The following is a 19,243-nucleotide window of genomic DNA, read 5'->3' on the forward strand; positions in this document are numbered from 1 at the left end:
TAAGCACACCCAGGCAGTCATGATCATGCTATTAATCAAAGCCTCCCCCTCTGTGTTTGAACTATGCGAGTGGATTTCAATTTTCCTTGCAGCACAGCATAACGGATAATCACAAAAGCTTGGGGCTCAGATTTGGGGTCCAGCACTGTTTCTATCACTTACTAGATGTGTGACTTTGGTTAATTACTCATTTATGTAAGACTTTGCTACCAGAAGTGTGGTCTGTGGCCCAGCAGCATCTGCATCACCTGGAAGCTTTTTAGAAACTGCAGACTCTTGGCTCCACCTCAACACTACTGAGTCGGAATCTCCACTTGAAACATCCTCCATTAAAACTACCAATGGTGTGGGGGTGGGGAGAAGAACCAGGACAATAGTTCTCACAGTGTGAAGTTTTGTAAGATACAGCAGGTGACTCATAATTTAAGGATTATTACATGGCGAGTTTTGTGTGTCTTTTAATTTGTAATAGAATTCTTGCAAGCTAGACATTACCTCACTGTCTGATCAAAAGCATTGCTAGGATTCCTAATTCATCTTGATGAACTATTTTTCCCAGGGGTGAGTGTGAGTGGGATTATATGGGGTGAGGGTTCACAATTTTTTTTTTTTTTGCATTTTGATTTGAGAATTTCAGATTAGATATAGAATGCCTTTCTCGTCTTAGAAGTAGTTCAGGGAAATAAAGCTAAGCCTTGACTCTTACTAGTACCTCTTTATTTAAAGCCTCCCCCCCCCGAGACTTTCTATGCCTTGGGGTATCCTGATAAAAGTCACAGAAGTGTGACCAATATATCCACCATGAACTTGGTAAAGGGTTGGAAAAGATAGCCCTTTCTGGATCCTCAACAGAGCCATATTTCAGGTTTAAACACACACACATCTGAATCTAGAACCTTAATCCAAGACCAAGGAATCCTATTTTAATAAGGTTTCTCCAGGCCACTGTTTCCTGTATCCAACAAGTTGCAGTGATTTAGTCAGAGGTATGTGCTAGTGAGAGAACTGAATTGGGCTACTGCAGCCCTCTTTGTCATTTAAGAACTACCTCTGTGTAATGAGCAAGCCACTTAGTGCCTTGGTGTGGACTGGAAATGATTACACACTACAGCTTAGCAAATCTACCCTAGTTACCATAGTTCTCCCTGCTGTGAGGGTCAGACCTGATAACTTATGCAAAGACCCTTCACAGGCTTTCCCCATACCTAACCTCATCCCTGTTACTCTCTTAAAGTACCTTTATCCCTTTCTCATAATTGTATAAACCTCGAAATTAATACGTTACATTTTAGCGACCTCCAACAAAGCACATTTTCTTGTTAGAATCACTGTGGCTGCCTCCTTTCCCCTTCTAATTAAAATATGAATTCACACTTCCAGAATTCCAGAGAGACTTTCTTGCAAGCTAAAAGTCCGTTATTAGAGCTAACAGATCACCGTCCACTTTAGAGAAGGGGAAGGTTGGTTGTTGTCGCAGACTGCAGCCTGCAGCCTGCAGCCTGCAGCCTGCAGCCTGCACTGAACTCCTCGTTCCTAAGAGAATGTTAAAGCGGTAACGTTTATTGAATACTTAACATGTGCCAGGAACCATTCCAGGCATTTTGCACATACACACTCATTTAATTCTCAGATTACCCAGTGCCTACAATCAACATCACCCGTTAGTTTACAAACAAGGAAACCAGAGGCATAGTGAGGCTTAATCACTAGTCATACTGATGATGCTTACTTTCCTTTGCTGTATGCGGATTGTGAATTTCACAAGAAAGTATTCGGATGTCCCTGAGCAGGACGTGAATAGCTTCTTTGGAATCCCAACTGCTGGCTGCTGCCCCCTGGAGGGTGACGTTACTTCAGAGAGGGAAAGGAAGGCGGTGAGCAAGCGCAGAGCCCCAAGCGCCCAGCCCTAGGGCAGCGCAGCCGCCAGGAGGTGGCAGGTGGCTGGCAGGTGGCAGACCTGGGGCTGGATCGTTGGAACCTGTTGCTGAATCTCAGCGGGGACGCTTCTGGTTCCCAGCGCCGCCGCGGCTCTGCCCTAGCGTGGTGTGCAGGTAAGGGCGCGCGTCCGGCTGCGCGGGAGTCCGCAGCCCTCGCCGCTGGCTTGGATGATCTGTGTTAGCCACTGGAGTGTTACCTTGGGTTTTGCGACTTTACTCTTTCGACCTTTCCCAGCCCCTTGCTAGTAACACGAGCACCCTCTGGAGTCACAGTCCAGGAGGGCGTCGCTTTGGTCACCAGCCTGACTTTTGGGGGCTTCTCTGCCCAAGCTCTGGATCGTGGATGTCTGTTCCCAGGGTCGCAGAGCTGGGATGGGGCGAGGGACCGGGGGTGCTTAAAGTTCTCCAGAAAACCTCTCCAGAGCTGTACTGGTATAACTTCTGTGTTGAAATCTCCTTGAAGAGCATGCTTGAGTTTTCTAAACTACCCTCTTCATCTGTGATGATTATCTGCCAGAAAGGCTAAAATGAGGTTTCTTTTAGGACAGGACAGCACAGAGCCCTCAGTGAAGACAGCTAGAGAGATTTTCAGCGATTCCTCGTGGTGATATACGGTTTCCAGTTTTGCCTCTCTTCTGCCAAACCTCCAGGCATTTTCCAGTGGTTCAGCCCTTGGCCAAAGATAGGGTCTGGTGTCAGAAAACAGGAAAATTCTCTGCTGTGCACTGTAATTTTTATTAAAGGTAGAACTATAAACTAAGAAAAAAAGATACATTTGTTTATCCCTTTTTTCTCCTCAGCAAGACTAGATATTTCAGATTTATTTATTTTAAAGAGTCTTAAATCTAAGATGACATAAGCTAAAAGAATATGCTTGATTTTTTTTTTCTGATCAAAGTAGTCAAAGTTATTTTAACCAGGTGTCTAAATTTCTCTTCCCATTGTTCATCCAAATCGTTTTCAGTTGATAACAACGAATGAGGGGGAAGATGGGCAAATTGTGGTTTGGAAAATGTGGACATAGTTCTCTTTCCAGCTTCAACCCTAATTACATAAACCAAAATAGCTTGTGTAAAGTTATCTTAATAATTTCTTAAGTTATGATTGAATTTACAAAAGTGCTATGAAATGCTCGAAGATAGAAAGTTGAATGGCAATTGTGTGCAGAGTTCTGTTAGAGCCTTTTATCTGTTAAAAGCTTCTCTCAATCATTTAAGGAGAGTTCTTGCACTGTCTTTAAAGGTATACATTAATACTATTAAAAAGTAGGTATTGTAATAATAAAATGTGCTTTCATTTTTGTTTGATAATGTGTTACTCGTGTTACTATCTTCTGCTTTTTTTTTTTAATCAACATAAAAATTTTTCTATAAACCACATCATCCAAAAAGATCTTCCTATCAGCCATATTTTCTTGATGTCTACAGATACCTTTAGGAGAGTTTGAATCTCAGACTTATTTTTTGTCTTCATCTATTATCTATTTATTTTATCTGACATTTTTATTCTTGAGGATTTTGTGAATACATTACGAAGTATTTAAAAGCATGTATTAGAAATTTGTTGATTTTTAGGATTCTTTTACCTCACAGCTCCTGTTAATCACACTGTGGTTAGTATTCTCTTTTATAGATGTCAAAGGCTGTAGAATGTGTAGATAGAAATTACTAGTAACCAGTGAATGATTTGCTCCTGCAATATTAGTTCACTTGCTGTTCCTGGCTGATGTGTTTGTGATTTTTGATGAAAAATTCCATGCAAATGTCTCTCTGATACATATTCACAAACTTTTTCACTATGTTGCATTAAATGGATTTCCACTCTAATCATGACAGAAAAAGAATACCTTTGTTCCTCAAAACTTCATATATTTAAAAATAATCATTTTATAAAATACTACCCTCCTTATTGTGGAGAGGGGGAATTGATTTTAGGTGAACATTTTAAAACTGTCATACATATTTTTAAAAGATAAGTATTACTTCACTTTCCTAAAATATATCTATATTATAAGACTTTAATAATCATATGAAATTATTCTCTTAAACACATGAATTTTTTGCTTGCATTAGCTCGATGCTGGCCACTGATTTTTCTTTCCTTCCTAATTAACTTAAGTTTTAAAGTCCTAGCTCAGTGGGATAAACTGGCTCAAATGAATTTTCCAATTACCTTGAAGCAGAACATTAAGAGTTCACTATCAAACCAAAGGCAGATGGAAATATATTGCCCCAGCAACGAGTTACAGTGGTCACCACAACAGGTAGCTGTTTTGAATGGGTCTTATGTCCTTCATGGACCCTGCAGAATTTTGAGATACAAGATTTATAAAAATGAAGAGATCAGTCTGTTTGTTTTGTAGTTGAGTTCACTAGTGTCCTCTTTTTCTTTTTAGATTCCACATGAGTGATATCATATGGTATTTTTCTTTTTCTTTCTGGCTTACAGACTCGCAGACATAGTAAACAATTTTATGGTTACCAGGGGAAAGGGGATGGGAAGGGATAAATTTGGGAGTTTGAGATTTGCAAATGTTAGCCACCATATATAAAAATAGATTTAAAAAATTTCTTCTGTATAGCTCAGGGAACTCTATTCATTATCTTGTGATAATCTTTAATGAAAATGAATATATGTATGTATGTGCATGACTGGGACCAGAAATTGACACATTGTAACTGACTGTCCTTCAATTTAAAAAAATAGCGATCAGGTTTTCTTCCCAGCCAGGCTTCTGACTGACTCTGTGCCTGAGGCAAATCATTTAACTTCTGTAAGTCTAGGATTTCTCAAATATAAAAGGATGAGTTAGAATATGCTTTTAAAAATCTTTTCACCCCTCTAGGTTTCCCTGTCTATGGTAAGAGGGCAGATGAGCCAGAGTGAGAAGGCTCAGATATCCTTGTTTTGCCTTGGGCAAGGCCCTGAAAATTCTAAGAAATCAGTATCTTGTGTGACCAGTGGGCTATTACAGGGGATGAATGGGATGCTGTGGACGGCTGTGCTGGCTGCAGCATCTGGCACATAGCAGATGCACAGTGACGTTCTTTAAGGCACCCATCTCTGACAAATCTAAGGCTTTTCTCTGTCTCCAGCAGGGGAGATGAGCGAAGTGCAGAGAAGTTCCTTCTACATGTGCAGGTGGCCATTACCAGGCTAGCTCCAACAGTGTGCGACAGGTACCAGGAGATGGGAGGGTCAGAGCCTCAAGCATGTGATGAATGACTCTTTGATGCCTCCCCAACCTTGCCGTCACACACAAAAAAGGTCAGAGTTTGTCAGGGCAGCACAAAACCTGCATGTATCTCCATGTCACACAAGACTGAGAAGACAAGCCCTGTTCAGTTCCCTGTCAAACCAGATGCAATTCTCCGTCACAGCAAAGCACACCAGGCAGACACTGTACACTAGGGGCGTCCGAATAGCAGCACAACCCAAATCACACCACAGCAGTAACTTAAAGAAAGAAAGAAAAAAACTACAAAGTAACACCCGAAATGCCAAGAAATTGGATCTCTCTTTGTTGCCACTGAAAATTTAACATTTACAAATATTTCCAGAGTAGATTCCTTACTTTATTTTCTTCTTGGGCTGTTGAAAGTTCTTATTCACGTGCCTGCAAAAAATCTGGGTTCCATCGCGGCAACTGCAGACTAAGGCATCTTCTACTAGAAAACAGAAATCTCAGTTGACTTCTGTTTTCAAAACTCTTAGAGGATCTACGAAGCATACCAGACTAGCACAGTTCTGGTTGCTTTGGGAAACAACTTCCCAAAGCCAGATGAAACAGTGATGGCCAACCTGCAGCAGGCTGTAACTTTGTGAGTGGTGGCTCATGTAATCCTCATGGTTTTAGAAACTGGGTACATCACAGTCTCTGTTTGGTTGATAAGGAAACTGAGGTTTGGAGAGAATTGGCCCAAAGTAAATACATGTGCTAAACCAAAGAATCAGGATAATGAAGTCACATAGCCCTCAAGTCCACATGCTTAAATTCTATACTGCAAGGCCCCCACATTCATGGTGATGGCAACTTACAATCAAAGTAGTGATTTCTGCATATGCCACATTTCCCTAAGTAAAAGCTGCATTCTTAGGAAGAAATAAATATTACTGGCTTGATGAAGCTTCTTATAAGCAGAAGCAGGAAACATCAGTTACTTGTGAAGCTTTTTCGAATGCCTGTCTCTGAGTCCCACCACTGGACACCAGTGGGTCTGAGGTTGGGTCTGGGTATATGTATTTTTATGACTCTGAGTGAAAATAATCCACATGATTTCTCTTAGTGGAAAAAAAAATTGGTCCCAACCACATTGCTATTTGCAGCCACAGACAGAAGAAACTTAAGTATTGTCTGAAAAAAAGGAATATTTAGAGAAAATGTAACAAGAGGATAAACATTGTGTGCATTCAGTCGCACCAGAATGCCAGTTAAATAGTTGTCTAAACCAGAGCTTATTGCGCATTAACATAAAACTCAGTAAGGGAAAATTTCAGATGAAGAGGTTGCTCATGACCTGATGATTCTCATATGACCTGGGGGAGGACGGCAGGGATCAGTCAGTTTTGCAGACTGTTTCCTCCTTCAGAGAGGGTCATCTCAAACGTCCTGTCTCCTTGCAAAATTTAGACACCTGCAGTACCCAGGGTTTCTCTGAACTTTCCTTCTTTCCTTCAAAGTAGGAGATCTCAATCAGTGGCTTTACTTAAAGACTTTAATTAACTGAATAGAATTTAAAGTACCTATTTAAAGTTTCTGAATTTTCCTTTTCCATTTCACTCCCTGTCCCTGCCATCTTGGCACACTGGTACTGAAGTGACAGTGGGCTCTCTAAGAATACAGCTTCCCATCCTTACACGCAGAGCCTATAGCAGAGTTTGCAGCCTTATACCTCCTTTGGCTCCTTACTCAGAATCTCCTGGAATTCCCCATCCTCAACAGGTTTGCGAGGACTTTTTGTCCTTGGGGGTTGGCGGGGGACATTTATATCACAGTGCTCCTTCAGGCTTGGAAGTCTGTGGCTGGAATCCTGCCTCTCTGAGGGGATTCCTTTTGTCTGTACTTTCAGTGGGAAGCCGCCTCAAATGATTTCTGATCCATAATGCAATTTATGCTTCTTCTATAACGAGCAGCCCTGTGGGGCTTGCTGAAGACAAACCATAACTTGCCCACATCCCCTGTCCTAAGCTTGCTTTTCTTGATATTTTAATTATCCAGGTTTTGGTAACCTTTTAATTTTTTAAGTTTTCCTACCGAAGGAGGGCCTTGGAGGTTCTACAGTCTGTAAGCCTGACAAATTCTCTCTGACTTCATGCTTCACTCTCATGCCTCTTGTCCTCACGTGGTCCCTCCAGCCTTGAATATTCCAGGCTCAGCTTTTGCACTTGCTGTCCTGCCTGCCTGTGAATCTAGCCCGCCAGAGCTGCACAAGCAGGGACTCTTTACCCTTTCAGCTGCAGGGCTGGTGTGCCTCCCAGTGCCACTTGTCATCACAGCATCGTCTGATCTGTAACTGGACCCACCTGGTACCTGACACCACCTCCATTTCTGTGATTACTTCCTTATGATCTTATTCTCCAGTAGGAGAATCTAAGCTCCATGAGAGATGAACTTTGTACCTTTATATTCACTCCTGGCCTCAGTGCCTAGAACGATCTGGCACATAGTAGAAATTCAGCAAATACTTGTTTGGTGAAAATGTCATTTCCATGACCCTATCAGATTCTCCTGCATCTTTTTGAAAGCTCAGCCAAGTTGCTAAAACTTCAACCTTAGCTACCATTCTTCCTTTGTGGTTTTCTTTTTCTCCTTTCCCCTGATTCTAATTTAACTAAAAGAACCATCTGTACATAGTTTTTCATTTCACGTGGGAGAAAAGATTTTGAAAAAGCCCTTTATTTACCATTGTCTTCACTATTTTAATACACATGCAGGTTCCATGGTATCTGTGTATGTTGATTTTTAAGAATAATCTGGGTCTGAGCACTAAGAAAGACTAAAATATGGTATAAAATGGTACGTTTACTTTTTTGATAAAGTTAAATACACCCTTTTTAACTTTTCATTAGCATAATTTTTTATCTGTAAAAATATTTTATTTTAAAAATATAAATGAATGTAATTTGATATAAATGCCCAAATTATATTCTGTTGCTATTAAATTCTTAATTCCTCAATTTCCTTTCTTAATTTACTCTGCCCACTCCTCTGCTTCCAAATCACAGGTGATCCATGTTAGCAACCGCATTCTATCATTCTGGAGTTTCCTGTGGTTTCATAACCATTCACATATACGCATACACAAACATGCTTCTGTATACACACGTGCACATCAATCTTTCTGTCACCATTTTCCAAAAATGCATATCTTCTTTTGCTTATGCACTACTACCTGGTGAAAAATCCTCCACTGCAACTATAATAGATGAAAATAAAACTTTAAATGTCTGTACAATATGATATGGATAAATAAAAAACAATAAATTCAACCTATCCTCCTTTTATAAACATTTACTTTGTTTCCAGGGGGCTTTATTTATTTGGTTTTCTCACAAAACAAGGCTATAATAGTTTATAAATATTTGTATTTTCTAAGTTCAAGAGGTAGAAATACTTTCAAATTATGTACTTGCCATATTGCTTCTAAAGTATTACAAATAGTCACATTTTCACCAGAAAATTATGAAACTACTCTTTATGCATGTCCTCACAGCCACAGACGCTGTAACTCTTTAATTTTTAATTATTACATTAATTTGAATCTCTTAACAACTTGTGAAATTGTGTATCTTTTTTATATTCTTCACATATTTGGATTTTCTCTTATATAAATTGTTTAATCAATACCTATGATCATTTTTCTGGTGGGTTATTTGTCTTTCTGAAGAATTTGTAAGTGTTCTTTGAAAATTATTGATATTAACTCATATAACAAATATTTTCCACATTTTTACTGCCTTAATTCATAACTTTTACTATATATATTCAATTTATTTTTTATAGTTAGAATATTTAATTTTTATTATGTGAATTTTAAGAGTTTGGTATTGATTAATATGATTTTCCCTTTCCCTAGATTGGGCTGGTAGCCATCTAGATTTTATTGGAATTTCCTCATTTTAAAAATTTTTAATGTTTGTACTTAATTCAAGTGAATTTTTTAAAACTTACTTAAAATCTCAATATATTATAAGATAGTAAGCCAACTTTAACTTCTTCCTAATGGATTCTTAAATAGTTCACTCTTCCTCACCAAACAAATATCATTTTTGTCATGTAGTAAAATTTCATATTATATTTCCATATTCCTGATTCTGTTTTTCTGCTCTGTTTATCCATGTCTATGGCAACTCCAAATTGCTTTATGTTTACCATACAGTATTCTGATATTTTAAAAAGCATATCTTTTCACTATCCTTTCTCTTAATTTTCCTGGCTCTTCTTGGGCATTTAGTCCTTCCTCTGAACTTTTTACTGTATTCTGAAACAAATTCCATTACCTGCTTTGGAAACATTTTCTACGAATGAACTTTTGTCTATCCATATTTTAAATGCAATTATATTAAGTTTATATACTAATCTGGGGAGATGACATTTAAATAATTAAAATTTTCCTTCTATAAATATGGTATGTTATTCAATTTGTCAGATTAAAAAAATCTTAGGATTTTATTTTTATGTAATTTATGTGTTATATTCTATCTTTTGTGTTAAATGTATTTCTACATAAACACTATATTTTGCTTACTGCTGTAAAATGAATTTTTTTTTCATTTTAATTTCCAAGTGTTTATTGTCATATTAAGAAAGGCTACTTTTTTAAGGTAATATGTTTTGAACAACCAGTTAACTAATTTGTTAAATGAATTATAGTAGCTATTTACTAGAGCATATTGATTTTTTTTTGGAATAAGATGGTTTTGGCTCTTTTCAATGTTTCTACCAAATATACAATATCTTTGCCATTCTATACTTACTATAATCCACTGAGACAAAGTTGAACAATGATCAAACATAACAATGCTATCAGGCATGGTTATCAAATTTCTGGTTAAAATGAAAGAGTCTTTACAACATTGTAGTTAGAATAGTCTGCTTGGTTTGGGGTGTAAAGTCCTTTTTAGTACTTATTTTACTTCTGTTTCTTGTGTATGTATTTTTTATTAATAATACTAAGTGTTTTTTAAAATGATCTATTAGTACATAATCACGTAATTTATATTTCTTAATTTATTGATGTAATAGACTGTTGATAGATTTCCTGACGTTTAATCACTCTGGTATTCCTAGAACAAGTCCTTGTTGATTTTTCTTTTTATATCTTATTGAATCTGAGGTTTATCTAGAAGTGTGCTTTGTTAGAAGTGTCTAGGAGTCTTTTAGTACATTACTATATTCTATTTGATAATTTTTAAAAATCTGCTTCTATATTTTCTGAATCCATATAAATGAGATTGAATATATATTTATATTACTATTTCTATTAGCAGCTTTCAGCATTATATTAAGGTTTACTTTAAAAGTAATTTGATGAATTTTCTGAATTTTTCTATGGCCTAGATTATTTTAAATAATTTTGGAATTGTCTACTCTTTAAAGGTTACAGTAGAGTTCTTCTCTGAACCATCTTGTTTTGTTATCATTGAATTATTTTTCCATTTACTTCTGCTAGTCTACTCGAGCTTATTATTTCCTTTTGGGAAAAATTTGGTTAAATTGAAGTGTTAAGAAATCATCCATCTAGATATTTGCCATTGTTGCCATAGGTACAAATAATATTCTATAAATTATTTTAATGCAGTGTAATATTTTTATTACATAAAATTTTTATCTTATTTTGTTCTTTTGCCTTTGTCTTTAATAAAGCTCAAGAGAAGTTTATATAATTTTACTGATGTTTTCAAAGATCTAGCTTTTTAAAATGTATTGCTTTTTCTGTTTGACAAACTTTTTATTCATCCCATCTTCCTAACTGCTTTCACTATTATTATTTTGATTGATATTATTGATAATTTTTCTAATTTCTTTAGATAAATACTGTTCTTTTATTTTTGTAATTTCTACTAATAAAGTCAAGGCTACATATTGTTTTAAAAACTATTTTTCATTCTTTCTAGAGTTTTTTTGTTCTTTTTTATGTCTCATCTGACAAGATTTATCTAGAAGTATTTTTGTTAGTTTCCAAATGGTTAGGATATGTTATTCAGCTTTTAATTATTTATATCTAATTTTATTATAGCCAAAGAATATGCAAGTATACATAGATAACTCTGAAAATCAGTGCAGAGACTACAACCCAATAAAAAACAAACAAGGAAAATGAAAAAGTGAATGATATGTAAGCACGTAAAAAAGAGATGCTCAAACTCCCTAGTAATCAGAACATTCAGATTAAAACAAGATAGAGTGACATTAGCAAGAATAGATGGATAAGGCCTCCTTTGCATGTATGCTCCCCTCAACTACAACAATTTGTCGTCCTCCCATGGACAGAAGTGCCTTTGTGCTAAGTGTGGGATCCAACTAGGAGACTGTGAAACCCGAGTGCAGTCTAGGAAGGGAGAGAGCTGTTCTGAGAAGTCAGGGACAGGCCTGCACCCAGGCAGCTGCCTCACGAACCCTGGTTCTGGCTGTAAACCCAGAAACAACTTCATACCCCTGACTGTTCAGCTACAGCCCTGTTTGGCTTTGTTTCCATCAACAACACTGTATACCAAGGGGCCTGGGAGGAGTCTCACCCTCTTGTGCATCAAGTTATAGGCATGCAGACTTCAGTCCCATTTCTGGACGCTGAAGAGGCCTGTGAATTGGCTCCAGCCCCTCTGGGCCCTGGACCGGGAGCCCCTGAAGAACAGTGACTCAGTCACCCACCCACATGTGAGACAGCCTGAGTGGAGCTCCAGGAGTCCAGCGGGAAGTTCCAGCACACCACTGGGAAGACATCAGGGATGAGACACACTGAAGACAGTAAGAGGAACAGGTTGACTTTACTCATACCACCCTTCCCCCAGGAGGCACAGCTCAGTCCCACAACGAGACCTTTGTGGCCTGTGTTTTCTGCTGTGGGGGAAAACGAGAGCCTGGGAGTGAGTGCCTGGCTTCCCCGGCTGCTGCCAAAAAGGCCTGTTCATCTCTTGCCTCATTTGGAGTACTGAGTCATGACCTGCATGACTCAGGGGCAATGAGCAGCTGGGAGAACAGCAGCCAGGGCTCAGAAGAGATGGGGATCCTACTTACTGCATCACAGATTCCATTGGGAGCCTGCCTATAAGCCACCAGGGAAGATTTACCTGCGGATTTCCCCAATTGGCCCACTGGGACCCCCAGGACTCCACATGCCTCACCCACACACACCCTACCCATCCCGTGGCCAGCTCCCAGTGAGTTCCAGGGACTGGAGAGAGAGAGATCTGCAGATTAATGGGCACGTACAATAAGCTGACCCAAATATGTAGACCTGGGAGAGACCATAAACTTGAGCATTTAGCGCTGTCCTTGGGAAAACAAAAGGCAGACTGTCACCACTTGGCCTGGCTTGGCAGGATCAAGAGAATGTATCTAAGCTTAAGGATTACGCTACAAAAGGGAGCAAGAAGTGTGAAGCAGATATATCTACAGAAGGTATGCAAAAACCTCAAACCTGAGCAGGGCTGCTGGAAGGTTTCGTCCTGAAGTGAGTCAGCAAACACTGGAGGAGAGGACTGCTACTTCAGATGTGAAGATATCAGCACGAGACTTCAAGGAACATGAAAAATTAAGGGTACATGGCACCACCAAAGGAAGACAATAATTTTTCAGTAACTGACCCGAAAGACACGGATATTTGTGATTTACCCAATAAAGAATTCAAAATAGCTGTTTTAAAGGAATTCAATGAGCTATAAGAAAACACAGAAAGATAATTCAGTGAAATCATGGAAACGACACATGAATACAGTGAGAAGCTTAACCAAGATACAGAAATCATAAAAAAAGAACCAAACAAATTCTGTAGCTGAAGAACACATGAAATGAAAAATGCAATAAAGGGCTGCAATAACAGAACTGATCCAGCAGAAGACAAAAACTGTGACGTGGAGGACAGGACCTATGAAAGTGTCCAATCAGAAGAGAACAAAGAGAAAGAATGAAAAGAGTGAAAAGAAAGAATATGATATTACCTTACTTGTTAGAAGGGCAGGTATCAGAAAGACAAGAGATGTGTTAGTGAGGACGTGGAGAAAAGGGGATATTGGTAGGACTATAAAGTGGTACAGACACTATGGAAAACAGTATGGAGGATACTCAAAAAATTATATTTAGAACTACCATATGATCCAGAAGTCCATGTCTGGGTACATATCCTAAGGAAATGAAATCACTATCTCAGAGAGATAGCAGCACTCCCAAGTTCACTGCAGCATTATTCATAATGGACAATGTATTGAAACAACTTAAATGTCCATCTGCAGATAAATGAATCAAGAAGATATGGTGTAAAAATACATTGGAATATTATTCAGTCATGAGAAAGAAGGAAACCCTGCCATTTGCAACAACACGGATGGATGTTGAGGGCATTATGTTCAGTGAAATAAATCAGATAAAGACAAATACTGTATGATCTCACTCCTATGTGGAATCTGAAAAATCTGAATTCATAGTAAAATGGAGTAGAATGATGCTTGCTAGGGGTTGGAGAAAATGGGGAGATGTTGGTCAAAGTGTATGAACTTCCAGTTATAAGACTGACCAATTGTGGAGATCTAATGTTCAGCATGGTGACTATAATTCACAACATTGTCTTACATATTTAAAAATTTTATTAAGAGTAAATCTTACATGTTCTCACCACCAAAAAAAAAAAAAAAAAGGTAATTATGTGAGGTGATGGAGATGCTAACTAACCCTACTATGGTAATCATTTTGCAATATATACATAAATTGAATTACCAAGTTGTACATGTTAAGCTTACACAATGCAATATGTCAATTATATCTCAATAAAGCCAGAAAAAAAAAAGAAAATCAATGGAGATACATTTGAATTCGGCCTTAAAGAAGGATGAGCTACACGGAATACTACACAGCTGACTTCCTCTTGAGCTCTTTGGCTTATATTTCTTTACAGCATTGCTTTGGATTCTAAAGAAATAAAATGTCTTTGTTCTTGAGTGCCCAGGGAGACCCAGTGCCATATTTATATGTAACCTGAACCAGGATTAAATAGAGGCTGAATTTGAGTGGTTAATAACATTGTAAACATTTGAAAAAAAATGAGAAAAGAATTAAAACAAGATGTCTCTTCACAACCATCAGACTGAAAAATTTTAGAAAGTCTATCAAAGCCAAGTATCAATGAGGATGTGGAGCAATGGACACTCTTTTAGTTTGATCACTTTGGAAAGCGATAAGATTTGGTAAAATTCAAAATGTACATGCTTGATATATGTGCCTGAAGAGACATGTATAAGTCTCATCATATAATTACAGTATTATCTGTAATAAAAAAAATAGAAACAACTTAAGTCATTAGAAAATGGGTAAATATTCACATGATGACCACTGCAGCTGGACCAAAGAGCAGCTGTCACGCCCGGGTACATGGGGAGACTGTGGAAGGGTTTGGGTCCTGCTCTGTCATAACTTCAGGCAGTTATTTGTTCTTTCTCTGTTGCAGCTCTGTAAAACATGGATAATAATACCTACCTCAAGAGCTAAGTGTAGAATAAGTTAATCCCTGTAAAGTATTTAGAACAATGGCTGTTGCACAGAGAGAATTCACGAAGTATTTCATTATCATGATTGTTAAATAGATGATAGTATCTACCTGCATATGGAAGAATCTTGAAAACACTATGTTGAGTTCAAAAGAAAAAAACTTGCAATTAACTATGCACCGATAACTGAAGTCAATAGTAAACCAAATTCCTACAAATAATAATTGTGATACTAATCTCAAAATAACTTGGTGTAGATATAAAATAGTATTTAGTCACCAGGAAAAATTTTGACATACAGGTTTAATATAAATTTACATTGATTTCATTGCTAGTAAATTAAAAATGCTGAATAAAAAAACTCCATAAACAATAACGTTTGGTTATCAGTACATATTTAACATCCATTGCCATTAGGGTACCATTCAAGTTTTCATTATAGACTAAAAGGTGCTTTTCGATTTGGTCCATGCCTATATATTATATACAGCTTTCCCTGCGCTATATTACCTCCCATGTCTAGATTTTAGCACAGTGAACGTCGGCCAGGCTCTCTGTTTCCTTTTGGTTTTGGTGAATACTGATTTCTGCAACTCTTCCTGACCTTCCCCGACCCCTCCTGCCCATCTTCTGCTTAAATAAGACCCATTCTTCAGGTCTTGACTTAATCTTTTTCCCATAGGAAACCTCTCTGGTCCAGGTTAGACAGATCTCTCTGATATATTTGCCCTAGTTGCTCAGGTTTCCCAGTCATACAACTTATCATCCTTGAAGTCACTTGATTGGTATTTATCTATTTTTCATACAGGACTATTAGCTTTATGCAGACTGGTTAGTTAGTAGTAGAACATACTGAATGAATGCATGAATTAATGTATGAATGAATGAATAAAAATCATAGAAAAATATGCTGACATGTTGATAATTTGGGTTCTATAAAGTTTTATAAATAATAATAACTTCCTTTCTGTCCACCTGAGTTCGGAGCTCTTTAGAGACAGATACAGAGGGCATATAGATGTCAATATATTAACTTTATACCCTCCTACACTGTTGGTTGGAATGTAAATTGGTGCAACCACCATGGAGAACGGTATGGAGGCTCCTTAAAAAACTAAAAGTAGAGCTATCATATGATCCAGCAATCCCACTCCTGGACATAATCCAGAGGGAATTCTAATTTGAAAACATAATGCAACCCAATGTTCACAGCAGATGTATATATACTCCTGGGCATATATCCAGAAAAGATGAAAACTCTAATTCAAAAAGATGAATCACACACTTCAATGTTCATAGCAACACTATTTACAACAGCTGAGACATGGACGCAACCTAAATGTCCATCAACAGATGAATGGATAAAGAAGAATGAGAAGACCCAGCTATAAAAAAGAATGGAGTATTTCTATTGGCAGCAACATGGATGGACCTAGAGATTATCATACTAAGTGAAGTAAGTCAGACAGAGAAAGACAAATATGAATCACTTATGTGTGGAATCTAAAAAAAATACAAATGAACTTATTTACAAAACAGAAACAGACTTACAGACATAGAAAACAAAATTCTGGTTACCAAAGGGGGGAGAGGGGGAGGGATAAATTAGGAGGTTGGGATTAACAGATACAAACTACTGTATATAATGTAGATAAACAACAAGATCCTACTGTATAGCAGAGGGAACTACATTCAACATCTTATAATAACCTGTAACGGAAAAGAATCTGAAAAAAGAATAGATACACACATATATATATACACACACATATATATAATATATATCTGAATAACTTTGCTGCATGCCTGAAACTAACACAATATTGTAAATGAACTATATACTATACTTCAGTTTTTTAAATTAGCTTTATTACTGATGAAACTGTTTGAGAATGTGATTGAGGCTGTGGGCAAGGGGATTTGCTATAAGTTATTCCTAAATCAGAGTTTCCCACATAATTACACGGAAACAACTCAGTTCACGAAATTTTTATGAACACAGAGTATATGATCCCTATAGGCAGCAATTTCCAAAAGAGAGGTATAAAAAGGCCAGAGATTCTTAAGTTCAGTTTTTTCTTCCAAACTCCCTGATTCTTATCAGAGGAGTAAGTGAAAACTCAGAAGTTCCGTCTGAGAAAGTCTCTCTCCCTGTGAAAACGTCAGAAGAAAGGGATGCTCTCTCTAGGTGGTAGTCATGTGGGGTTTTCATTTTTTGTTTATATTTTCTGTATTTTCTAATAATCATGCACTCTTTTTAATTGGAAAAAATGATTCTTAAGACATAAGTTGCAACAGCAATTTTTCTTTGCTACTAGTTTTCTCACAAGTGTTAGCGGAGCCAATCTACAATATATCTATATCCATGCAAAAGTGACCTCATGTGGGGGAGTGAAAGAAGTACCTCAAGGGGAAAATGAACAAATTTCTGGGGAAGATCTAAAAGAAAAACATCCATATTAATGATGTACAGCTTCACGGGGACAGCCTCTTGTGTGAGAAAATGATGTTTTAAATGAAGTGATTGATGCCAAGAGATGTGGGTACTGAGACTTTACAGTACTTTGGTAAAGTAGCCAGAATTTTTTCCATCACCTTCTTTTCCAATATTTTCCCACTATTTTCCACTAGCAGTCAGTAATAATGATTTTTATTGGCGCTAATGTGAAGTTTTAGAGCCAGAATGGACATTAGACATAATCTTGACCTTTAATTTTATAGATTACCAAACTAAAATGTACAAATATGATGTCATGGAACTTAGGGACAGACAGCCAAGGTGAGGAGTCAAATTTCTTATCCTCCGATTTGATGTCTTTTCTGCTTTAGAACATTGCCACCCACCACAGTTCACAACTTTTGAAGACCTTGTGGAGAAGAAATGCAGGGAAGTCCACAGCAGTACATTTCCCAGCAAGGACAAAGGAGAGCGTTTTCATTCCCCTGAGAACTTTGTCAGTAAATTGTTACGGGTAGTATCTCTAGACCTGTTCTCCGTGCAGCATGTTATTAAACTGAAACTACTTATCCCTTATGTTCAAATATCTTTAAAATTCTCCTTTTAATTTTGTGTTTGATGGTTTTAGTGCTCTACTGCACAGTATAATTGGGTTGCTTTCTACGTCAGTGAGTAACAAGGATAGATAACACTTCACAAATAAAACTGAAGTTAAGAGCCTATCCTCTTAAAATTGCTATTCGGAAACAGGAGCCAATGTACATTTATTTAATAGAACCTGACAGCAGTCAGTTTCAAGGCTGGATTGTTTCTTTAGCTATCCTTTTGCTAGACCTAGAGAGGAATTTTCAACTTTGTGTCCTCATGTGTGTTCCGATGCATTTAGTATGAACAGAATTGTAGTTCAGCTTGCCCAGGTATGTAGTGCAAAATGATTTTTGAGCGTGGTTATTTTGGTAAATACTGGTAAAAGGGCCTAGGAAATTATCTTTAGCTAAAGCTGTAGAAAACAGACTGCCATCGGTCTGCAGAATATGTTGTTTGGTGTCTATGTCAAACAACTGGGAAATGTTTGATGGGAGAATTTTTAAAATCTGCCACAATTCTAGCTTTGAACATGATAGGGTTTGATAACTAAGAGATTCACCTTACAAAGCTGTGATGCAAAAGCTGGGTTCTCTTGGGTATTACAAGTCCATGTTTATATCAGCAATTCCAAATATCAATTATTAGATATTGCAGATTTTACATTAGGCAGAGACAGAATGCTAGCCTTTCAGTCAAGAAGATACAAGTTCAATTTAGAATAATGCTACAGTTGCACATTACATAGTAGGCTTTATTTATCTAAAGAGAATACTAAAAAGTTGGGGGGAAAGTCTTCCACATTTTTGGTTCATTTTCAATGTGAATAATTATTTTATAGACTTATAATTAAAACTGTTCTTACATTAGCATCTCCTTAGCTGGAAAACCAATACTATAGTGACTTTTCTTTGACCATCTATGCAAGACCCTTACTTATGCATAGAAGAGAAAATCGTTAATAGTAATGTAAGAAAAAGGAAAATTTCATATGGTAAAGGCTGACCAAATGTGAATGCAGCAATTACAGAAGAAACAGTCTGATACTATTAGATTAGTGATAAATCTCATGGGCATAAGTCAAGTTATAAGAGATGGAATTTGACAGAGCAGTGTTTCCAATTAAAATGCATTATTCACTTGTGCTGGAGTAATCTAAGATACAAAAATAAGTTTTTTTTCTTCCCACAACTATGTCAGCTAGTGTGTTATTTTTGCACATCATGAAGTTTAGCCCTAAGTTGAAGCACATTCCTCCCTGTAAGAAGGCTGGTTTATGTTTAAAACAGTATCTAGGTTATACCCAGGGTAGTCAAGTTAAGGGTTCTATGTGTAAGTCTGAATCTCCAAACTGTACAGACCAACAAGAACAAATAATGTCACACAGTATTCCATTGCCTTTAACCAGAAGACAGAAACAGCCACAAACCACCTTATCTGTAAGCAGAAAAACAACCAAAAAAAGACACTGATTTCCAGCAGGGATGTTTCTCAAGGTCTCCCTCCCCTCAAGCCTTTGTGGAGAGCAAAGTGGATCTGGGGGAGGGGGGGGAAAGCAGCATGG

General features: G+C 37.4%; 1 protein-coding gene across 1 annotated transcript in view; it reads left to right on the top strand.

Annotated features, from left to right (window-relative positions):
* The first annotated feature begins 1,682 nt into the window (after positions 1 to 1,682).
* NPFFR2 (neuropeptide FF receptor 2) overlaps positions 1,683 to 19,243 on the top strand; it is a 58,607-nt gene continuing 41,046 nt past the window's right edge. The window contains exon 1 of the mRNA XM_010982689.3: positions 1,683 to 2,051. The gene's annotated coding sequence lies outside the window, so the exon portion shown is untranslated. The remainder of the gene's footprint in view (positions 2,052 to 19,243) is intronic.

Source organism: Camelus dromedarius, chromosome 1, assembly GCF_036321535.1.
Source record: "Camelus dromedarius isolate mCamDro1 chromosome 1, mCamDro1.pat, whole genome shotgun sequence".
Lineage (NCBI taxonomy): Eukaryota > Metazoa > Chordata > Mammalia > Artiodactyla > Camelidae > Camelus > Camelus dromedarius.